This window comes from Schistocerca serialis, chromosome 9 (genome assembly GCF_023864345.2).
Source record: "Schistocerca serialis cubense isolate TAMUIC-IGC-003099 chromosome 9, iqSchSeri2.2, whole genome shotgun sequence".
NCBI lineage: Eukaryota > Metazoa > Arthropoda > Insecta > Orthoptera > Acrididae > Schistocerca > Schistocerca serialis.
Genome location: NC_064646.1, coordinates 176,230,670 through 176,256,592, shown reverse-complemented (window position 1 = coordinate 176,256,592; position 25,923 = coordinate 176,230,670).

Below are 25,923 nucleotides of genomic sequence, written 5' to 3'. Positions count from 1 at the left end.
TATTGTCACTAGGCAGATTGCTGATCTGAGTTCAGACCACGTTTCTCTTCTCAGCTGAACAATGTTAACTGCAGTTTGTGGCTCAGCGAGAGTATCTCCATGAACTTGCGTATGGCATACATTTGCATACGCTCTCAGCAAACCACTGTACCCTTTCCTCTTCTGTCCATGTATTCATGTCGATAATTCTTTGTGTAGACGACTGCTCTCCAGCCTCATTTACCACGCCTATGCACTGTTTGAGAGCTTTACACAATGAAGACTGTAGCTTCATTTTAAAGGAGTCAGTAGACTCATTCTTTATAATAAAACTAGCTGACACACCCAGCATTGCCTGCATATTTATTTTGCCATTTTTGTATTTAAAACGGTGCCTTAGATGTACTTCTACAATAGACTCGAGATGAGATGATCCTCGACAGTTCCTGTAGCCTGGATGCAGCTGCTTCGCACCTCTACAACGCGATTCTACAAACATCAGCTCTATAGACAGCTTTTGTTACCGCTTACAGCTGTTTGCGCTCCGCAGCGAAAGATGTCGGAAGCGCTGCCAGTGTCAAGAATTTCCTTGACTTGTCTCGACTGTAGGAGTGTCTCGTTAGTAGTAAAGTATACATTTATTAAAACTTCATATATGACGCAGCATTTTTTCGTGCATTTTAGTCTTTATGACGGCATATCTCTTGAAAAATGTCTTGTACAATGATATATTAGTGTAGGTACGATCAGCGACATACGAGGATACTATCAGCTAAAACATGTTGCGAATAGAGTAAGTAGCAAAGAAGGGATAAATTTCTACATCTACATCTACATCTACATCGATACTCCGCAAGCCACCCAACGGTGTGTGGCGGAGGGCACTTTACGTGCCACTGTCATTACCTCCCTTTCCTGTTCCAGTCGCGTATGGTTCGCGGGAAGAACGACTGTCTGAAAGCCTCCGTACGCGCTCTAATCTCTCTAATTTTACATTCGTGATCTCCTCGGGAGGTATAAGTAGGGGGAAGCAATATATTCGATACCTCATCCAGATACGCACCCTCTCGAAACCTGGACAGCAAGCTACACCGCGATGCAGAGCGCCTCTCTTGCAGAGTCTGCCACTTGAGTTTATTAAACATCTCCGTAACGCTATCACGGTTACCAAATAACCCTGTGACGAAACGCGCCGCTCTTCTTTGGATCTTTTCTATCTCCTCCGTCAACCCGACCTGGTACGGATCCCACACTGATGAGCAATACTCAAGTATAGGTCGAACGAGTGTTTTGTAAGCCACCTCCTTTGTTGATGGACTACATTTTCTAAGCACTCTCCCAATGAATCTCAACCTGGTACCCGCCTTACCAACAATTAATTTTATATGATCATTCCACTTCAAATCGTTCCGTACGCATACTCCCAGATATTTTACAGAAGTAACTGCTACCAGTGTTTGTTCCGCTATCATATAATCATACAATAAAGGATCCTTCTTTCTATGTATTCGCAATACATTACATTTGTCTATGTTAAGGGTCAGTTGCCACTCCCTGCACCAAGTGCCTATCCGCTGCAGATCTTCCTGTATTTCGCTACAATTTTCTAATGCAGCAACTTCTCTGTATACTACAGCATCATCCGCGAAAAGCCGCATGGAACTTCCGACACTATCTACTAAGTCATTTATATATATTGTGAAAAGCAATGGTCCCATAACACTCCCCTGTGGCACGCCAGAGGTTACTTTAACGTCTGTAGACGTCTCTCCATTGATAACAACATGCTGTGTTCTGTTTGCTAAAAACTCTTCAATCCAGCCACACAGCTGGTCTGATATTCCGTAGGCTCTTACTTTGTTTATCAGGCGACAGTGCGGAACTGTATCGAACGCCTTCCGGAAGTCAAGAAAAATAGCATCTACCTGGGAGCCTGTATCTAATATTTTCTGGGTCTCATGAACAAATAAGGCGAGTTGGGTCTCACACGATCGCTGTTTCCGGAATCCATGTTGATTCCTACATAGTAGATTCTGGGTATCCAGAAATGACATGATACGCGAGCAAAAAACATGTTCTAAAATTCTACAAGAGATCGACGTAAGAGATATAGGTCTATAGTTTTGCGCATCTGCTCGACGACCCTTCTTGAAGACTGGGACTATCTGTGCTCTTTTCCAATCATTTGGAACCCTCCGTTCCTCTAGAGACTTGCGGTACACGGCTGTTAGAAGGGGGGCAAGTTCTTTCGCGTACTCTGTGTAGAATCGAATTGGTATCCCGTCAGGTCCAGTGGACTTTCCTCTATTGAGTGATTCCAGTTGCTTTTCTATTCCTTGGACACTTATTTCGATGTCAGCCATTTTTTCGTTTGTGCGAGGATTTAGAGAAGGAACTGCAGTGCGGTCTTCCTCTGTGAAACAGCTTTGGAAAAAGGTGTTTAGTATTTCAGCTTTACGCGTGTCATCCTCTGTTTCAATGCCATCATCATCCCGTAGTGTCTGGATATGCTGTTTCGAGCCACTTACTGATTTAACGTAAGACCAGAACTTCCTAGGATTTTCTGTCAAGTCGGTACATAGAATTTTACTTTCGAATTCAATGAACGCTTCACGCATAGCCCTCCTTACGCTAACTTTGACATCGTTTAGCTTCTGTTTGTCTGAGAGGTTTTGGCTGCGTTTAAACTTGGAGTGGAGCTCTCTTTGCTTTCGCAGTAGTTTCCTAACTTTGTTGTTGTACCACGGTGGGTTTTTCCCGTCCCTCACAGTTTTACTCGGCACGTACCTGTCTAAAACGCATTTTACGATTGCCTTGAACTTTTTCCATAAACACTCAACATTGTCAGTGTCAGAACAGAAATTTTCGTTTTGATCTGTTAGGTAGTCTGAAATCTGCCTTCTATTACTCTTGCTAAACAGATAAACCTTCCTCCCTTTTTTTATATTCCTATTAACTTCCATATTCAGGGATGCTGCAACGGCCTTATGATCACTGATTCCCTGTTCTGTACATACAGAGTCGAAAAGTTCGGGTCTGTTTGTTATCAGTAGGTCCAAGATGTTATCTCCACGAGTCGGTTCTCTGTTTAATTGCTCGAGGTAATTTTCGGATAGTGCACTCAGTATAATGTCACTCGATGCTCTGTCCCTACCACCCGTCCTAAACATCTGAGTGTCCCAGTCTATATCTGGTAAATTGAAATCTCCACTTAAGACTATAACATGCTGAGAAAATTTATGTGAAATGTATTCCAAATTTTCTCTCAGTTGTTCTGCCACTAATGCTGCTGAGTCGGGAGGTCGGTAAAAGGAGCCAATTATTATTTCATTCATAATGCGGCAGTTTTGCAGGCTTCTCGGGTTTTATAACGTCATATCTCCTGATCTACGTTCCCATACAATGATATAATTTTGTTAGTGCATTTTGAGACATAGCCGGCCAGAGTGGCCGAGCTGTTCTAGGCGCTTCAGTCTGGAACCGTGCGACCGCTACGGTCGCAGGTTCGAATCCTACCTCGTGCATGGACGTGGGCGATGTCCTTAGGTTAGTTAGGTTTAAGTAGTTCTAAGTTCTAGGGGACTGATGACCTCAAATGTTGAGTCCCATAGTGCTTAGAGCCATTTGAACCATTTTTTTTTTAGACATATATGCATACTTTCTGTGAAATGTATTACGAATTGAGTTAGTAGCACAGAAGTAATATATTTAAACGTAATGCTCGATGCGGTAGGTTTTCATGCATTTTTCATGACGTCAGGTATCCTGAATTGTGATAGGTAGGTAGTTCTTACCTCACCAGTGATTGTTATCGGAAATGTGTTTTGTTGAAATCGGTCCATTTGTTTAGAAGGAGATGTGGAACACGTACATACATACACATACATAGATTGAAAGTCTCTTCTGGATTGTTGCCGGGTCCTGAGATTAACACGATTCAGTATTTCGGCGATCCGGATGTCGAACATATTCAGGAGAAGGCTACTCGTGCTGAGTCCCGCTAAAAACTAATTTCAGCGCCACTCATTAGCAGCAGCCTTCTCCTGAATATTTGGACAGCCTCATCGCCGAAATATTGCGTCTTGTTGATTTTAGTCCATCCCGCACCAAACCCGAAGAGACTTGCAAGACTTGATACGCCGCGGGAAAGCCTACAAAGTCAGATACACACACATTCATTCATTTTTGTAATATGTATGGATGCAAGTTTTAACGACCGGCTTTTATATCTTAGATGACAACGGTCTTACATTGATTAGACTGTCCTCTAAAGCATGTTTCCGTGCGTAACAGTGGGACAGTTATGCAGTAGGGTACGAAACTTAGCCATAGAAGCACGCCTCAGACCACGGCATAACGGACATAAAATCATTGTTACCGAAGATGCTCAAGCTTTAAATTTTCCCAACAGCGTATCGAAGAAAAAGTTTTCTTTAGTCTAAAAATTCCAGTGTCAATTGCCCGCATCTCGTGGTCGTGCGGTAGCGTTCTCGCTTCCCACGCCCGGGTTCCCGGGTTCGATTCCCGGCGGGGTCAGGGATTTTCTCTGCCTCGTGATGGCTGGGTGTTGTGTGCTGTCCTTAGGTTAGTTAGGTTTAAGTAGTTCTAAGTTCTAGGGGACTGATGACCATAGATGTTAAGTCCCATAGTGCTCAGAGCCATTTGAACCAGTGTCAATTCGCGGGGGCTACGTTCTCGTGTGAATCAAAAAGACCTTTTCTGTCAACGGTAGCGCATCTGCGACTTCCTTCCTTCAAGGGAACTGAACAGGTAATTGCAGTGCAGCTGTTACAGAAATCCCACACAAGACATTAGAGCAATTAGCGTCAGAGTTTCGTTTCAATGGTTGGGATCCTTGTAAGGTAGGCGTCATAACGAGTTCAGTGAATAGCTCTCTGATACATAGTCCATATCGAAATGTGAAGGAAATTTTGCGAGGTCGTAAAAGGAAATCCTTGAAAGAAGGTCGACCTAGTTCACCCAAAACTCTGTTGTTGGGATTTAGAGAATCTGTATTCGAGGAAGACTGTTCGACACTTTTGCTGCCACCATTTTATATCTCGCATAGAGACAACGGGAATAGTGTAGGAGTGCGTACAGAGGCAACAGACAGTATTTTTTTCTCTCGCTGCATGGGCGAATGGAATAGGGCAGAATACCTCTAATGGTGACACGAGCCCCTCTCTGCAACGCATATATGCATTAATCCCACACCGTCAAACAGCACTTAAAAACAGGTCACACAGTCTTCTTTGCAGATACAATGTAAACTTCTAGATTTCTCCAGGAAAATGGGAATCACTCTTTCCACAAGACATTATGCGTTTTTGTACCGTTATATATAATTACGTAGTGGTATCCCTAGCTTAATAATCGACATCATAAGGTCTAAATATTAATTTTTTTTCTTGTCCTTGCACTTTATCTTGCTGTAATCAATATTAAATACAAGGTACCGTTTGGGAGGACGGTGAATAGACTAAATGTGAAGCCATAAGTTGGCTACAACTTGCACTACTTTACACTTAAACATGGTATTGAATCATGCGATACCACTGACGTCATCACTTCTTATCAGTGACGTTATAATCGTGACTTCAAAGGCCATGTCTACTTTTGTACGATATCACGTTGGCAGAAAATAAAAAAAAAAATACGAAATAGGCAGTAAGTACGTACCTCGTTTGTTAAATTCAAATAACTAGTATTTTTTAAAACTTCAGCCTTCAGCTCAATTGAATAAACTGGCGTCATGTTCAAAATAAAATAATGCAATTACTACAATATTTTCTAAAATTACATGAGCTTCACATGAATAGCATAAATTGACGTTATTCGTCTATGTTTCTCATACACAAACACACACATGAATTTCTCATCATATTCAAAATTATCCAAATTTTGCGCCATGTCAAAAAATGTAGAGACAACTTGCGTTTGCACAATGTTCGAAAGTGTCTGAACAACATGCATTTTATGTTAAAAATACGAAAAAGATGTTTGCCAGATACTGTACCTATCATCTCACATCTTCATACAAAGCATAAAAAAATATGTAATGGTTATAACTTAACCATAATTCCAACATCAAAAATATGTAATCACCAAAAATTCTGCCTCATCAGTAAGCTTCATCACTCTCTTTTGTGTCTCACTAACAAGAAGTTTGTCAACTACTGTGCTGCTTCATCAGCACATTTCATCTCGCTCTGATATACACCTCACAAAAAATAAAAATGATGTCGGATACTGTCCTGCTTCGTTAATAAATTTAATCTATATCCGTGTTGGTTACTTCTTATAACAATACAAAACACATATGGCTAAAAATAACACGCTAAGAAGCCAGTTGACCATTTTAACCCTAAATGAGGCTGCTTGGAAAAACAAAATGGCTGCGGTATTTACTGATAGTAACTATGGAGTTATGACTCTCTTAAACCTTTACAGACCACATTTCCATTCCTTTTCTCCATAAACTACTAAATAATACCAAAATACTAAATAATACCAAAATACAATCGTAAGGCTACAAAATATGAGATGTAAATACGCAACATAGGATGTAAACGCACAGCATAATCAAAGACATATGAACTGACCAAGCGCCATTTTGACACGATATTTAACTCTTTCACACACTTAAACTGCATGTTTTCGTAGTACGCAAATACAGCGTGAGGCAAAAAGTTGTTGACATTAAATGGGTGTTTAACCATATGAAATTACAAGGCACGGATTTGGTTACAGTGTTTCAATTTGGCACCCATCCCTCCCAATGCACATAGAATCTGTCCGTTGTAAGGGCCACTGGGCCATTTGGGCAGCGATGACCTCAGTCTTGCAGTGCTTGAGATCGCCCAAGTTGCTAGGTTTGCTGGCGTAGACACGATCGTTGACCGTGCCCCACACCCAAAGTCTCATGGCTTCAGGTCGGGTGAAACTTGTGGTCGTGGGAGAGGACCACCTCGACCAGTCCAACATTTACGCGACGTGTCCCTCAGGTAATCCGGAACTATCTGACTGTAATGAGCAGGGACGCCATCTTGCTGAAAGTACCCTCGCTGGAGAATGCCAAGTGGCACGTTCTCCTCCACGAATGTGGGGAAGTAATTCTCTCACCTGACGATCTGGTCTTCAAAAAAGAAGGGTTCAGTCACTTCAAAATTGCTTACTGCACACCAAACGTTCACGTTGGTGGATTCCTTCAGTTGCTCTGGAACTTCCACTGTGTGTTCGGCGACCCAAATGACACAGCTGTGCTTGTTCACACGACCGTTGATGTGGAATACTGCTTCATCAGAAACATGAAAAGAATGTCAGGCTCCGTGTGTACCATTTCAAAGATAATTTATGCAGAATTCAAACATGTTTCTTGTCTGTGTGTGTGAGCTGCTGCTCAATCTGTAAGTGGTATGGCTTCATTTCTAAATCATGGTGCAAGATTCTAACCACTGTCCTTTGAGAAATGTTAGTCTCTAGAGAAAGTCTGGACGAGAACTTGGTTGAGTTGACTACCATCGCTACCTGGACGAGGATGTTATTCTCTTCATTTCAGACAGATCCCTTTCCACCGCTGTTTCCCTTGCTTGAACAGACTCTGTCTTTACAAACTTCTCGTAGGTTCTACCAATTGTCAGCCATGATGATGTGTCCCGTCCAGTCCAGGCCTTGAATTTTTCTTGTACAGCGCTTGGGCACCGAAAAACTTCAATCCACGAAAGCTTGTAATGTCCCCACAGCAAATACCTATACCACGCACCAATTAATCATTTTCAATCAAACCATCCACATTCATGCACTTTGGAAAAGTTATCTGATCTGATTTTCTCGTAATATATGCGGCGACAGCTCGTCGACACCGAAGTATTTTCTAGTGCATTTATTCTTTGAAATAACAGAGATGCATATATGCATTCTCCATGGTTGTTAGAGAGTGGTAACTAGGACAGCTTCTGGAGTATCTGTTGAGGGACTGACGTGTTTCTGAGAGATACATATTCTGCTTTTCTTCTCGCTAAAGCGAGCCAATTAACATTTGTGCCGCTAGCGGTTTGTTTTGAAGAGAAAGAGATTGTAAAAGGAAAATAATTAAGGCGTGGAATCACCGGAGATCTGGACATGTAATGGAGATGGACTTAATACACGATTTCCTCCATAAATAAGGTTTGTGACTTTTTTGTTCTGGAGTGAATGAACGAAAGAGTTTTTTCTGAATCATTTGTTGATCACGTTGGCCCTGTAATTAGTAGGGAAGTTTCAGCTGTGTCGAATAGAGCCTGCAATCACTGAGTCTGTGTTAAATCGTCCAAAAAGGCTTCGTACACATCTGGAATTCGCAATCTTTCGTAAAAGGAACAAACTGTCCAACTGATTGATTCTCCCGACTGACTGCAGTGTTTAACAGTAATAATAAATATAAAGATCTCTTACAGCAACCCAGCCGCTGATTACCAAGACGAAGGACTCCACCAAAGATACTATTTGGCTGATTCTTTTTATCACTATATCACGTAATGAAATCTTATATTAAAAACTATACATAGATAAAGGAGAGAAAGAGAGAGCGAATGAAAATAGAGATAATACTAATAATCCTCCATTAGTCTAATTTTTCGCCTGTCTTATCACGGATCAGCCAAGAACTGGGAGGGCCTCACTTTACTGTATAGACTTACGTGTGAAGGTGAAGGGATCTTAAAGACAACAGATACACGTCTATACAGACAAGATATTATACAGAGATAGCGGCTAGCTGCATTGATCATCTATTCTTAGATTAAAGAGACGGCAACTTATTATCCGAACATTAAAATGTTAGACAGAATGTCGGGATCCATAGTTTAATCCGCGAGGAAACAGAAAAGAGAACACCCATTTAATTTTAACATATTTCTCCTCCACTTTGTGCTCCAAATGCGAGATGTAAACATGACCAGAGGCCATTCTGGACAAGGTTTTACATACAGAGAGAAATGTACCATACTTCCAAAATAGATCTTTGCACAAAGATAAAATTATTTTAAGCAGTTCAGATATCGCTTAACAAAGCGCATGCAAGTTGCTTATAATAACATGCAAGTATACTACAGATCACTAGTCGTGAAGGAAAACAGTCTTTTATCAAATTACAATTATTTCTCAAAATACGTAACAATGTCGAGAACAAAACATAGACATATCAAAAAAAGTTTTGCATCACCCCGGTTACCAGAACTCCTGAGGGCTGACTGTGGATATTGTATCAGAGACACAGTCCCTTTGACTCTTCAGATATGTCACTAAACCGGCCGAAAAATGTGAACAACCATACATGAGCAGCACCTATTAGACGGAGGGGGTCAGACAGCCGATCAGTTCCAGTCTTTCCACCAGGAAGGAGGTACACGCCTCGTGTCATCTGTAGTTCAACCATGCCTAGACGGTCAGTACCGCGGTTCGATCGCATTTTTACTTAGTGCCAGAAAGGGCTTTCAACAAAGGAAGTGTCCAGGCGTCTCGGAGTGAACCAAAGCGTTGTTGTTCGGACATGGAGGAGATGCAAAGAGACCGGAACTGTCGATGAGATGCCTCGCTCAGGCCGCCCAAGCGCTACTATTGCAGTGGAAAACCACTACCTACGGATTATGGCTCGGAGGAACCCTGGTAGCAACGCCACCATGTTGAATAACGCTTTTCGTGCAGCCTCAGGACGTCGTGTTACGACTCAAACTGTACGCAATAGACTGCATGATGCGCAATTTCAGTCCCGACGTCCATGGCGAGGTCTGTCTTTGCAGCCATGACACCATGCAGCGCAGTACAGATGGACCCAGCAACTTGCCGAATGGACCGCTCAGGATTGGCATCAAGTTCTTATAACGGTACAGCCTCCTCCTAGATTCATATGAAATGTCTGATACCACCTTTTTTAATGCATTCGGGTGGTTTTCGGACGATTCAGTACTTCCTGGAGACTTTTGTGCGTGTGTTTTGGACGCATTATTCAGTCCAGTTTGCCAAAAAATAGTTTTTTATTCTGGAAGAGCGTATATTATCGTAATTGTCTACCGACTGATTTTAACAAAATTATGTACAGGTTCCAAATAAAAAACCTAGTTGAGAAGCTGAAGTAATGGATATTTAGTAACAAATGTTACGAGTGGCTGGCGCCTCTAATTACCTTAATTGCAGTCGATTGGTGCGTTGACACAGAGAACCTCATTATCTTGCGAAACGGCTTAAAATTATGATGTATTTTCATTTGTTATCTAGTTTTATGTCCTCCTCTGTAATTAATACCCTTTGTAATTACATTTCTAATTTACTCTCCAATTTTCTACATCAAACAACTTTATGATTTTTCAGAATTTGAGGCCTTATTTGTAACTTTCTCGTATGTAGTCGGATACAGCGCGAGATTTGTACTGTAAATGTATGTTAGTAACCAAATCCAAACTGTAATTAATTACGTAACTAAAATAATACAAGAAACATTGTTGTAATTAAAGTTCAGATCGTTTTTCATATTTAAAACTAGTAATGATACTATAAAAATTTATGTAATACGATATTGTATTTTATACCTTATTTGGCTGTAACATTAGTTATAGCCTTGCATCAAATGACCTCCAGGCCAAGTTCAAGTACATAGCATCGTTACATTCTGTTCACCGATGAGTGTCGCATATGCCTACAACCAGATAATCGTCAGAGACGTGTTTGGAGGCAACCCAGTCAGGCTGAACGCCTTAGACGCACTGTCCCGCGAGTGCAGCAAGGTGGAGGTTCCCTGCTGTTTTGGGGTGGCATTATGTGGGGCTGATGTACGCCGCTGGTGGCCAAGGTAGGCGCCGTAACGGCTGTGCGATACGTGAATGCCATCCTACGACCGATAGTGCAACCATATCGGCAGCATATTGGCGAGGCATTCGTCTTCAGGAAACACAATTAGCGCCCACATCGCGCACATCTTGTGAATGACTTCCTTCAGGATAACGACATCGCTCGACTAGACTGGCCAGCATGTTCTCCAGACATGAACCCTCTCGAACATGCCTGGGATAGATTAAAAAGGGCTGTTTATGGATGACGTGACCCATCAACCACTCTGAAGGATCTACGCCGAATGGCCGTTGAGGAATGGGACAATCTGGACCAACAGTGCCTTGACGAACTTGTGGATAGCATGTCACGACGAATATAGGTATGCATCAAAGGAAAAGGACGTGCTGCTGGGTATTAGAGTTACCGGTGTGTACAGCGATCCGGACCATCACCTCTGAAGGTCTTGCTACTGGTACAACATCCAATGTGTGGTTTTCATGAGCAATAAAAAGAGCGGAAATGATGTTTATGTTGATCTCTGTTCCAACTTTCTTTGCAGGTTCTGGAACTCTCGGAACCGAGGTGATGCAAACCTTTTTGTTGATGTATGTATGTGGCAATTTAACTGTCTTCTAACATTAAAAAATAATTACACATATTGGCACTATTGCTGAAACTTACAGGTTAAACAGCACTTGTCAACGACGAAAATTTGATATCTGTACCGCACTTTGCAAGGAAGGTAAAATTTCCACATGTAAACTGTTTGCGTTACTTATGAAAAAGCACAGAGTACATTTTTGGCACTACTAATGTAACATACATGTTAACCGTTGAGTTTAGTTTGAACTCTGTACCACACTTTATAGAAATCAAGATACAAGAAAATTTGTTCTGTAACATCACAAAATACACATCGCCGCTACTGCTGATCTAACCAACAGCTTAATGTGCATTTACTGTCGAGAGTTATTATCCGTAGATTTACATTTCTCAAAAAAGTCTTAATTTGGCTAAAACCAATAGCAAAGTCGACCAAACATTATAGTGACCTTCATGCAAGTGTATTAACTTTTTCTTTTAGTACAAAAGTTGTCATCTTCTGCTGATGACCGAACGAGGTGGCGCAGTGGTTAGCACACTGGACTCGCATTCTGGAGGACGACGGTTCATTCCCGCGTCCGGCCATCCTGATTTAGGTTTTCCGTGATTCCCCTAAATCACTCCAGGCGAATGCTGGGCTGGTTCCTTTGAAAGGGCACGGCCGACTTCCTTCCCCGTCCTTCCCTAATCCGATGAGACCGATGACCTCGCTGTTTGGTCTCTTCCCCCCAAACAATCCAATCCAATCTGCTGATAACACTAAAGCACACTGCTATACATGGAGAACTGCATGACACTTTCATTAAATGGCATACTGGACAGTAGTAGTACACATTTGTATATGTAGGAAAAAAGGGTCGCTGTGCTTGCGGGTGTCCACTTTCAACTAATTTTCAAAGTCGCACTAACATTGTAGCGACTCCATGATATTTTGCAGATAAAGCATTTGTCACCTTCTGCTGATAATGCTAACGTATGCTATTGCACAGTGGAGACTACACAGCATTTCACCCCCTCATACATTAATATGTATCCGAAATTCTTTGCGTAATGTCTGGGTGTCTCTACAGAAATAATTCTATTCACTTCCTGCCAGATTTCGAATCTTTGGTTAGAGTAGTCTAGTGTAAGTCTGAAACTAATTTTTGAACACCTTGTATTAATTGACATCTACTAATAGAAAATGGCTGTGAAATTGTATAAATATGCCCTAGAACTGTATAAACATAACTTAAAAACTGTATCAACTTATCCTAAAACTGTATCAACAGTTTTGAGGCTAGTTGATACAGTTGGTACAGGTTTGGGCAAAGGTGAGACAGTTTCAGAGCAAGTGGATACACTTTCAAGGCAAGTTGATACAGTTTTATGGTGGGTGTGGGGCAGTTAATACAGTTTTTGAGGAAGATAATACACTTTGGGGTAGGGGCAAGTTGATGAAGTTCTGGGGGCGATACAGTTGCAGTTTCTCGGGCAAGTTGATTCAGTTTTGGTGACAAGTTGATACAGTATTGGTGGCAAGATGATACAGGTTTGGGGATAAGTTAATACAGGTCCAGGTGCCAACTTGTTATAAACTTTATGTACACACACAAACACACATACACACATAAATAGTGGATAAGATTCACTCTCACATATATGCACACGACATCAAAAAATTGCTTACTGTATTTCCACATCTGGTTCGTAATCATCACCATAATCGCGATATTGCATTGTTCCGATTTATACACTACAATAAATTTCGCCCCTCCCCCCTCTCTCTCACTCTTTACCTCTCTTTCTTTCTAGCTAGCTGTTTTTGTCTCTGTAACGCTTACTTTAATTAGGCAACTACAATGTAATAGATAGAATGATGGAAGGAATACTGTGTCCTAAAGTTTTCGCTGTATAACAGCAAAAGATGGTAACGTCCTGACATGCAAGATGAAGTTAATATCACAAGTTAATTCACAATAACGTTTACCTGACTTTGACTTTGGACCAGTTTTTGATGAATTTAGATGTGGAAGTAGGAATGTAATCCTCATTGTCAAGTGAACTTCAAGCTGTTAGCCCGCATCTCGTGGTCGTGCGGAAGCGTTCTCGCTTCCCACGCCCGGGTTCCCGGGTTCGATTCCCGGCGGGGTTAGGATTTTTCTCTGCCTCGTGATGGCTGGGTGTTGTGTGCTGTCCTTAGGTTAGTTAGGTTTAAGTAGTTTTAAGTTCTAGGGTACTTATGAACACAGCAGTTGAGTCCCATAGTGCTCAGAGCCATTTGAACCATCAAGCTGTTATTTTGATCAGCAGTGGTGCCAATGTGTGTTTGGGAATGTCATGGGACCAGTTTTTTTATGTATTTAGACTATCTCCACTTTTCGTTCAATACTGAACTAAGCTCACATACTTACATAAAATTTGTCAGCAGTGCGAATAAGTGAGTTGTATATATTTTAATAAGGTAGACATTTAGATGTGGAAATGTTTAATTTGGGGTCTAATTTTTCTTGATACAGCAATCAAGCTTTGGTCATTAACAAGTGCAGCTTAGCCTGTTAGGTTTGTCAATAGTGCCAATATGTGAGCCACGTGTATTTTTTAAAATCTCACAGAATAATCAAATTATGACAGAAGGGCAACATGTGTTTCTGCTCAAAGTCTTCGACATTTTGAGAAATAATACAATTTTAGTTCAGCATTTATGTGTGTTTGTGTCTGTTCTTTTTTTTTTTACTAAAAAATGATAATTTCATTTCGACGTAAGTATTTTATTTTCTAGATATCGACCTTCCATGTATGCATTGTCATACGGTCGTCTTTGGCTACATTTCACCACTGTCTTGTTCCATCACCATTGGCTTGGTAGTGCTGTGCTGCGATGAATGTAAGAACTTCATGTTACAGTATACAGTTATCCACGTGATTTACGAAAATATGAAGATACAAGTGACACACAATAATAAAATGTTGTGAAAAAATTTTCTACCTTTGTTCCTAACATTATGTTATCTCAATTCGTTTTTGTTTTTGCTGTACTATATGAGCGTTTTTTATATAGCTTATTTTCATTAGATTTTATTGTTATTTAGTAGTTAGTTATAGGAAACGTTCTAGACAGCCTTAGCAACATAGTTCCGACTGATAAACATTGCAGCATACCTCGAAGTTTATTTTCATATATAATATCTAGTATATTTAGTTGAAATACAAATGAAAAGCAATATTTGGATGTTAATAACAATGAGTATATGTTCTAGCATAGAACATGATGCATTACCTTCTTGTGCTCTACAACAGTGCTTGCTAACGTGATGTGTTACTGAAACACTTGCAAAAACAACTGTTCAAGAGAGTTTGTTCTATGAACTATCATTAACATTTCGTATTTTGAAGTTTTGCAGAGTAATAATTAAAACAAACAAAACTCGTCTGTGGTAAATACGTAGTTCTAATTCGCTAATTACTTTAGCTAAGCGAAAAATGGTTTTTAATGAGTATGTTTTATACTCATTCTCATATTCCATAGCAAAGGCTATATAGTTTCCCATGAGATTTACTGATGAGACATGCCGGCCGCTGTGGCCGAGCGGTTCTAGGCGCTTCAGTCCGGAACCGCGCTGCTTCTACGGTCGCAGGGTCGAATCCTGCCTCGGGCATGGATGTAAATGGTGTCCTTATGTTAGTTAGGTTTAAGTAGTTCTAAGTCTAGGGGACTGATGACCTCAGACGTTTAGCCCCATAGTGCTTAGAGCCATTTGAACCATTTGATGAGACAGATCAGTATTGGACATAAATAATTTTTTTTAGAAAAGTGTGAAAGTATATCTGGCGTTTTTGTTAGCTTGGTACCATTTTACGATTCAGGGGAAAATTACGTATTCTTTTAAAGTGCATGAGTTTTTTTATGTATTTAAGAAGAAGAAATACTGAGAGTTGCTCCCTGTACATAATATTTTGCGTAGATACTTCTGAATGTGGTGCAGAAAATTCTGATCTTTTGGATATATTCCAGCGTAGCGAAGATCGCTGCTCTGGGATGAATTGTGATTTCATTCTAATGCCCTCTAAAATACTGTGCTGTGACTCACGGTTTCGTTTTAATACTACGCTGGTATTTGCTGGATATGGGAGGGAGAGGTGGAAGAGCGTGCAGCTTGTCACCTGATGATGACTCCATGGGTCAAGGTCGACATGGCCATTGATGACATCATTGCCCTTGACTGTGGGCAACCAAAAGGTCAAAGGGCATTTTTTGTCCAGAATGCTCATAGTATTGCTGCTTATATATAGTGCTAGGAGACCCATATGAGGTCCAGTAACAGGGAATATCAAGCGCTTACGAAGAAGGGCCGGCGCGGAGGGTCACAGACTATTTTGATTGCCCATAGAGGATAACAGAAATTCTGATGAATCTTAATTTTTATACCGACGAAAACCTGCTTATACCGAGCAATGTTGCCTACAATATTTCAGTACTATTCTGCTCCTCTTGAGCCTCCAGGGTAGCAGACTAGAATTTGGGGGGAGCGTTTCTCCCCAAGGTCTTACTATGTATGGATCCCATATGCCCTTATGGCTAGCAGATGGCTTACAAAATCGACTTCCACGCTGAGTTCAACAAACAAATGAAATGCTAGTGGCTTATAATCGTAGGAGAACTTATATGCCTGTCACACCACGAGAAGTAACAACTCTAATCGTCTCACAATGCACAACGTCAGTGAGTTTTAGGCTTGTAGATCTCGCTCATCCGGAGACCTGCTATCTACACTCCTGGAAATGGAAAAAAGAACACATTGACACCGGTGTGTCAGACCCACCATACTTGCTCCGGACACTGCGAGAGGGCTGTACAAGCAATGATCACACGCACGGCACAGCGGACACACCAGGAACCGCGGTGTTGGCCGTCGAATGGCGCTAGCTGCGCAGCATTTGTGCACCGCCGTCGTCAGTGTCAGCCAGTTTGCCGTGGCATACGGAGCTCCATCGCAGTCTTTAACACTGGTAGCATGCCGCGACGGCGTGGACGTGAACCGTATGTGCAGTTGACGGACTTTGAGCGAGGGCGTATAGTGGGCATGCGGGAGGCCGGGTGGGCGTACCGCCGAATTGCTCAACACGTGGGGCGTGAGGTCTCCACAGTACATCGATGTTGTCGCCAGTGGTCGGCGGATGGTGCACGTGCCCGTCGACCTGGGACCGGACCGCAGCGACGCACGGATGCACGCCAAGACCGTAGGATCCTACGCAGTGCCGTAGGGGACCTCACCGCCACTTCCCAGCAAATTAGGGACACTGTTGCTCCTGGGGTATCGGCGAGGACCATTCGCAACCGTCTCCATGAAGCTGGGCTATGGTCCCGCACACCGTTAGGCCGTCTTCCGCTCACGCCCCAACATCGTGCAGCCCGCCTCCAGTGGTGTCGCGACAGGCGTGAATGGAGGGACGAATGGAGACGTGTTGTCTTCAGCGATGAGAGTCGCTTCTGCCTTGGTGCCAATGATGGTCGTATGCGTGTTTGGCGCCGTGCAGGTGAGCGCCACAATCAGGACTGCATACGACCGAGGCACACAGGGCCAACACCCGGCATCATGGTGTGGGGAGCGATCTCCTACACTGGCCGTACACCACTGGTGATCGTCGAGGGGACACTGAATAGTGCACGATACATCCAAACCGTCATCGAACCCATCGTTCTACCATTCCTAGACCGGCAAGGGAACTTGCTGTTCCAACAGGACAATGCACGTCCGCATGTATCCCGTGCCACCCAACGTACTCTAGAAGGTGTAAGTCAACTACCCTGGCCAGCAAGATCTCCGGATCTGTCCCCCATTGAGCATGTTTGGGACTGGATGAAGCGTCGTCTCACGCGGTCTGCACGTCCAGCACGAACGCTGGTCCAACTGAGGCGCCAGGTGGAAATGGCATTGCAAGCCGTTCCACAGGACTACATCCAGCATCTCTACGATCGTCTCCATGGGAGAATAGCAGCCTGCACTGCTGCGAAAGGTGGATATACACTGTACTAGTGCCGACATTGTGCATGCTCTGTTGCCTGTGTCTATGTGCCTGTGGTTCTGTCAGTGTGATCATGTGATGTATCTGACCCCAGGAATGTGTCAATAAAGTTTCCCCTTCCTGGGACAATGAATTCACGGTGTTCTTATTTCAATTTCCAGCAGTGTATAATTGAATAGGCACAACCTAAGGGATTTACAAAATTAGTTTTATGGAATTGGACGTCCAGCTATTCTCCAAGAACTTGGGCGTCTAAGGTATTCATCCGCACTCTACAGGAGATTAATTTCTCAGTTTGTGCACAGACGAAAATTTCATGAGATTTTAGAGTCATCTGTTACCGAGCTCCATATTTCTGTCAGTCAACTGCACGGCGGATGTGACCTGGTGCTGCCAGATCAGTTTGAGATCTAAACAATAATCAGTGCACATTCTCTGCCCTCGTCATATGACTGAATGAGTAGCCTCCAATATTCTAGTGTCTAGAATTTATTGGGAGTCTGCCAATGTAATTAATATACTCTGAAGAGCCAGAGAAACTGGAACATATGCCTAATATCGTATAGGGGCCCCGCGGGTACGGAGAAGTGCCGCAACATGACCTTGCATGAAGTCGACCAATGTCTGAAGTTGTGCTGGAGGGAGCTGACAGCACGAACCCTGCAGGACTGTTCATAAATTCGTAAGAGTAGAGGGGGACGGAGATCTCTTCTGAACAGCACGTTGCAGGGCATCCCAGATGATCATATCTGGGGAGTTTGATGGCCAGCGGAAGTGCTTAAACGCAGACGACTGTTCCTGGGGCCAATCTGTAGCAATTCTGGACGTGTAGTGTGTCGAATTGTCCTGCTGGAATTGCCCAAGTACGTCGGAATGCACAATGAACATGAATGGACGCGGGTGACCAGACAGGATATTTAGTACGTGTCACCTATCAGAGTCGTACTAGACGTATCAGAGATCCCATACCACTCCAACTGCCACGCCCTACATCATTCCAGAGCCTCTCCAGCTTAAACAGTCCCCTGCTACATGCAAGGTCCATGGATTCATAAGGTTGTCTCCATATCCGTGCAAGTACATCCGCTCAATACAATTTGAAACAAGACTCGTCCGACCAGGCAACATGTTTCCAGTCATCAACAGTACAATGTCGTTGTTGACGAGCCCAGGCGAGGCGTAAAGCTTTGTGTTGGGCAGCCATCGAAGGTACACGAGTGGGCCTTCAGCTCCGAATGCCCATATAGATGACGTTTCGTTCGCTGCCACTTGTTGATGGATTAGCACTGAAATCTGCATCAATTTGCGGAACGGTTGCATTTCTGTCATGTTGAATGGTTCTCTTCAGTCATTGTTGGTCCTGTTCTTGCAGGATCTTTTTCCGTCCGCAGCGATGTCAGACATTTGATGTTTCACCGGATTCCTGATACTGTCGGTACATTCGTAAAATGGTCGTACGGGGAAATCCCCACTTCATTGCTACCTCGGATGCTGTGTCCCATCGTTCGTACTCCAACTATAACACCAAGTTCAAACTCACTCACATCTTCATAGCCTGTCATCGTAGCAGCAGTAACCTATCTAACAACTGCGCCAGACATTTGTCGTCTTATATAGCTAGGCGTTGTCGAGCGCAGCGCCATTTTCTGACTGTTTCCATATATCTGTATGTTAATACGAATGCCTGTCCAGTTTATCTGGCGCTTTAATGTATAAAGCTCAAACTGTCAATGCCCAATTCTGCGAGCTTGCTGTGAGGTTACTTCTTTTGCATCAGGCCTTTTCGGCGAAAGTCGTACAGGAAGGGAGGTCTAATCTGTTGCACGACAGTGACCATCTGCACGCTTCCACCCACTTGCGCAACTTGTTGGCTAAATGCTGCGTAACTCTTTTGAAAAACTACAGTTCTCTGAATATGGCCCCTGTTATCTTTTCGTTCCTTCCTGTAACGAATATCCCCAAAAGTCTGCATTTTGCAGATGTGTCTGATATCCAAAGACGTGTAACATCAACGGTTTGATCAGTCACGTAGGTCACTGCTGACAGTTTTAGCAGCTTTGCCACAAGTGTTACAGACAATGAAGATTATACTTAAAATGAATTTTTAAAATGAATATGTGTCTCGAATTTTCTTTTTATTGCGATATCATTCACAGAACGCTTTAACTTGTCTCACAATTAAGTACTTTGTTGTAGAGTGTCAACTAAATGTGCTTCCGATGAAAACATGCCTGAAATCTCTCATCGCCTTCTACGCTGTGACATATTCCAGTAAATAAATTCGGAGTTAACGGAGTTCGACCTTCTGACCATTTGCGACGGAGCACACCTGAATCGGGTAAGAATATGTAACGTAATCTGTCGTGCTTTTTTGGAGATACATCAGTTATTGGACCGCAGAGATTAACTCAAACCACGGGATTTTCCGATGTGGATTTGAAGACTATTTATTTCGAATGCGAGTCTCGTGCCGTAATTGGCATCTCGCACATTGATGCTGAAAGAGGATTAATCTTTCCACTGCTCTAGAGAGGGTCGCTGACTTCCGTTGTACTGAAAGAATTTCATGACCTCAACCGGAAACTTCTGTCCATGCACGCAAAGTTTTCGTTACGTGACATGTAAACTTATGCAATGGGACATATCACCGGACCGTAAGAGTTTGTAAACACACCCAACTATTATTCTCAGAGTGTACTTCTGCATCCACATGATTGCTCTACAATACACACGTTAAGTGCCTAGCAGATGGTTCATCGAACCATTTTCACTCTATTTCTCTATCATTCCACTCTCAAACGCCGCGTGAGAAAAATGAACCCTTAAATCTTTATGTGGGACCTCTGACTTATTTTATTACAATAATGATTGCTCTCTATATAGGTGGGTTTCAATAAAATATTTTCGCATTCGGAGGAAGAAGTTGGAGACTGGAATTTCGCGAAAAGATGTCGCCCGGTGAAAAACGCCTTGTTGTAATGACTGCCACCCCACTTTGCGTGCCATATCCTGGACACTCTCTCCCCTATTGCACTATAATACAAAACGAGCTGCCTTTCTCTGAACTTTTTCGGTGCCCTCCATCAGCTCTATCTGGGTTCCCCCACCGCACAACAATACCCTAGCAGAGGACAGACAAGCGTAGTGTAGGCAGTCTCTTTAGGGCATTTGTTGCATCATCTAAGTGATCTACCAATAAAACACAGACTTTGGTACGCCTTCCCCACTACATTGTCTATGTTATAATTGCAGTTTAAGTTGTTCGTAATTTTTATCCGTAGGTATTTAACTAAAATAACAGCCTTTAGATTTGTGAGATTAGTGTGAGTTATCACGTAGCCTAAATTTAACAGACTCCTTTTAGTATTCATCTGGATGACCTCGTACTTTTCATTGTTTAGTGTTGATTGCCACTTTTCGCAACAAACCTATATCTTGTCTAAATCATTTTGTAAATGATTCTCATCTTGTGTTGAGTTTATTAGACGGAAATGACAACATCGTCCACAAATAATCTAACACGACTGCTCAGACTGTCTCCTGTCATTTATATAGGTCCATTAGCTGACGGCACAGAACACTCCTTTGGGAAACGCTAGCAATCACTTCTGTTTTATTCGATGAATTTTCGTCAGTTACTATGAACTGTGACCTTGCTGACATAAAATCACGAAACCAGTCGGACAACTAAGACATTAATCCACAGGCGCAATTTATAAGCAGCTTACGATGAACGTTATCAAAAGCCTTTTGGAAATCTAGAAGTATGGAATCTATTTGAGATCCCCTGTCGTTAGCACTCATCACTGCGTAATAATGAAAAGCTACTTGTGTTAAACAAGAAGGTCTTTTCTGAATCCATGCTGACTGTCTGTCAACTGAGCGTTTTCTTCGGGGTAATTCATAACGTTCGAACACAGTATACGTTCCAAAATCCTATTACAAATCTACGTCAGTAATACAATTACAGCTCGCAGAAATGTTACATTTGACCTATATGCGACCCAGTACCAGAAAAATGTAAAAACGTTTCTTAATAGAAGACCCAGATCAATCCTATTACCATGACGCACGTATATATTTCAAAATGCATCTTATTTTGAAAAATATTCTACGGATGTTTATAATGTGTAGTTTGCGGCCCTTACTGAGATTTTCGTGCAGTATATCAGTAAAAAACCACATCAATCGAGGATCAACTCAAGATTAAAATCGGCATCAAAATTTTAAAAATCGAAATAAGGTTATAAATAATAAATTATGAACGCAAATTAATTTAATTATTGCCGAAAATAATAATGATTATTTTTTCAGCTCACAGAAACTGAAGTAAAAAATTACTAACATGAATTTTTTGCCACAGTTCTCATTCAGATTTAGGTGAACATGGGGGTGCACTCACAAGAGCACTGTGTTACGATTTAATGGGTCACCATACACTATCGATCTTTGCAGATCGAAGTACCGTGTGACCTGACACCCAAAGTAAAGAAATAAACGTATCCAGCCTTTTGACGTAGACCGTAGTTACATTGTGAACAAAGGTTCTATTTCCTACTGAATGGCGACTTCGCGGTTAAACTAATTCCCTTTATCGCAAAGAAGTGTCAAATAAACAAACGTATCTAATTATTAATTTATAATCAAAACACATTTCTCATATTTTAATGTTGGTATTTACAATACTGGTGGATAATGATTTTTTGCTTAAAGCTAAAATGTTTTTCTGGTGTATTTTTGGGTATATTTAAAATGTTCACTCATGAGCGAGGTTTCATATAAATTGAGAATTTCTGTGCGGTATGCAAAATATAGCTATTTCTTCGTCATAATAACAGTAGAATTGTTTTGTGATGTTTTGAAGTGTAACCTGTTACAAAATCTTGTTTTATTTTAAATTATATAATACAGCTAACTACCAATGTACAGTCGCGCCAAATACGAGCACTGAACTCAAAAACTTTGGCCAAGCAGAAGGCCTTAGTTAAGTTGGAAGGAAAAAGGTGCTATTCAATTCTTTGGTGCGCCCAGAACACGTTCCTACCTCCACTTCACATAAGACTTGAAATTACAAAACAAGTTATTAAAGTCCTACCTAAAGGAGGTCACACTCGCAAGTATGCGGCAAGTACATTTCCGAGACCTTCAGAAACTAAGCCGAAGGAATGAGTCTTCGTTGGTCCTGACATTCGGAAACTAACGAAACGTTTGGAGACTAAATGAAACACACTGAAAAATCATCTTGGATATACTTTAACGAAGCTGTCAATAAGTTTTTCGGCAACTACGAAGGCCCCTGATTGTGAGACTATAGTAAGAAACGTGGTCGATAACTTCAAAGAACTGTGTGCCTCAGTGAACTAGAAGCTGCATTTCCTGAACTCCTGCGTTACCAAAATCTAGGCGCTGTCCGTGAGGAACAGAGAACAAGTATCCAGCAAAGCACTAAAGTAATAGGAAAGATGTTTCCACTGGCCATGATTCACTACTACACAATGCTGTGTGCTCCAAACGTATATTCTGAGAAATTGATTCCTCAAATTAAGACCTATATTTGATACCAGTTGACTTCTCTTGGGCAGGAATGTCCTCTTAGCGTGTGATAGTCTATTTCTCATGTCCTCCTTGCTTTCTTCGTCACGGGTTTTTTGCTACCAAGGTAGCAGAACTGCTTAACTTCGTCAACTTCGGGACCAATAATTTTGAAGTTAAGTTTCAGAATATTCTCATTTCTGCCACTTCTCATTACTTTTGTCTTTTTCTGGTTTAGCTTTAATCCAAATTCTGTACCTATTAGACTGTGCATTCTGTTCAGCAGGTTCTGTAATTCAGCTTCATTTCCACTGGAGATAGCAATGTTATCAGTGAACTTTACCATCGATATTGCTTCACCCTAAATTTTAAATTTACTCTTGAACCTTTAATTGTATGTTCTTCATTGCTTCTTCGATGTGTTGAAAGAACACAAGGGGTGAAAGACTTCATCCCTGTCTTACACCACAGTGCACTTCTTTCTTGGTCTTCCAATCTTATTGTTCCCTCTTGGTTCCTATACACATTGTATATCACCCCTCTTTCCTTGCAGTTTGCTCTTATTTTTCTCGGAATTTAGAACATCTTGCAGCTTTTTCTGCATCAGTCTTGCTTCCACTATCAGGTCCAAAGTAAGAATTGCTCCTCTGGAACCTTTACCTTTCCTGAAGCCAAGCTCGGCAAATCAAAAAACCATTGGAATCACCTAAAATTATTTTAAAGAAATTGATAAAGTATTAAATTGTAGAGCTCTATTGTTGCAACCACGTTTCGCCTTTTATGTTAAAAATACCTTCAGTAGGTATTCTGAAACAAGGAAGAGAATATGGTCGATGACGAATAGATGGAGTATTCAAGCAGCTGTAATCGATTTGTTAGGGGATTTGAACGAGTTTCACACAAAAGAACGACAAAAGAAACTAAAGAGTCAGGGTGAACTTCCAAGTGCTTAATATCCTGCACACAGCTGACAATATATTTGTAAATCTCATACAACTAAGAAAGAGAACGAAATTATCCACTTAAAACCATTCATATCCCGAATTTTGCTTGGAATGAAGTAGTACCTGGAGTAAATTTTACATGTTGACATTTTTCGGGTTGTCTCATCATGTGGGCACGACTCGAAAGTAATCGGGGTTTTGTTTATAAATGAATACTGTATTTCTACAATTGCTGCAAAAAATTACTATGTAAAACACCACGAATATACAGAACCTGCATCATCTGGGTGGACCGTGTGTTATGTTGAACTTATTGCAAGAGAACAAACTCTGAAACTTTATGCTGCCCTCAGCAGGTTCACGTCGGTAGACTACCGTTTATTAGTTAATAATTACATAACAATATTGAAATGTGTATTCTTATAGGACGACTATCCACTGAGTTCCATCCAATAATGTCCAAACAGCAGACTCTCTACACAATTTATTAAATTGCCAATACCAAACACTTTTAAATAACAACAAATTCATATAACTTACAAAACTTAACAAATGGTTAAGGAGTGAGATTTAATAACAATAACGGCGGCTTGCAACCGTAAAATCAAGAACCTTTTACAATAGTGCTTTTAGAGTTTACCCAAAAGACAAAATCCAATAATAAGTTAACTTGGCATTACAATTTAAAATGATTTATATAAAAAACTTTGAAAAGGATAATAGAGCTTGGCACCATAAAATGAAAGAAACGCAACACACAACCAATAAATATAATAACAAAATAATAATTTGATACAACCAAAGGGCGAGGGCAACTTCCAACGCAATCACAGACGAACGAGCTCTCAACACTTCGGAGCCTCCCCACTAGAAACGGTCCCCGAAATAAACCGCTGAGAGCTTCCCGACATGCTTCCCACAACTGCCCATCACTTACGCACCTTGGTTATGTTCTGTAACACACGACAGATAATATCAACACAAGATAAAATTAAAAAATCAAATAACAGTATAACATCCCGACAGCACATGATAACCACGGCGCCGTTAACTCGAGCGCTCTTAACAAGTGCCGGAAGCCAACACACAAATCTCAAGCAATTCTCTCTTCCTAAAACGAAACAATAAATGCCAAGCCCACATGAATAGTCGAACCACAGTCTTAGAAGTGCCTTAACGACACCAAACGTGACTATTCCACCAAGTTAATAATAGCACAGTAAAAAAAATACAGAACATACCACTAAATGCTGTTACACAACCAAATTGACGAGATCGTGTTGTTCAGGTCCCAGAAGACCACATATACCAAGCAGCAGTAATTCACTGTGTATATACTGTACAAAACCGCCCTTCTTAGGCAGACTTTACCTAACACATCGACTGCCAAATGTACCATACATGAACGCTACTCCGGGCAGGACTCCAGTTGAGCAAATAAATTGGTACCAACAAATATCGTAACGAGCCACACACAGAGCAAAAAGTTCCAACAACACCGTACCACATCAGAAAAGTTCACACACCGCTGCTGGAGCTTCCAGGGGAAAATCTGAAGAGCCAGCCGAACACACACCCTAACCTGGCAGACGACTCCACAATTCAGCAACTAGTTGTCTCCGGGCCAGAGTATCACAGGACCCCACGGGACCTCCACATCAGACAGGCAGGAAGAACAAGTACGCCGACTCCAATTAATCACCACCGCATGGCCAGCACAGCGGCGAGTCGCCTCAGCCCCAGACCACTCTGCTCATATTGTGAGGCACAACAACCTTATCACTAGTCACTAGTCCGTCAGGCAGAGCGAACTACACGTTCCGTGCAATACCCAGAAAACCAACTACCCTCTCGCTTTCCCCCGGCCACCGCAAACACACGCCAGCGACGTAATAGCAAATCGCCACCGGAGCGCCACCCACACCAGGACAGCGAACTATAATCGATTACAGTGCGCCCTCTGAACAAGATCACAGGTTAGCGGCGCGCGCCGTATCAAATATTAAAATAGAATGTAAAATTACGTTAGAAATATTACAGTAACATTTATGTG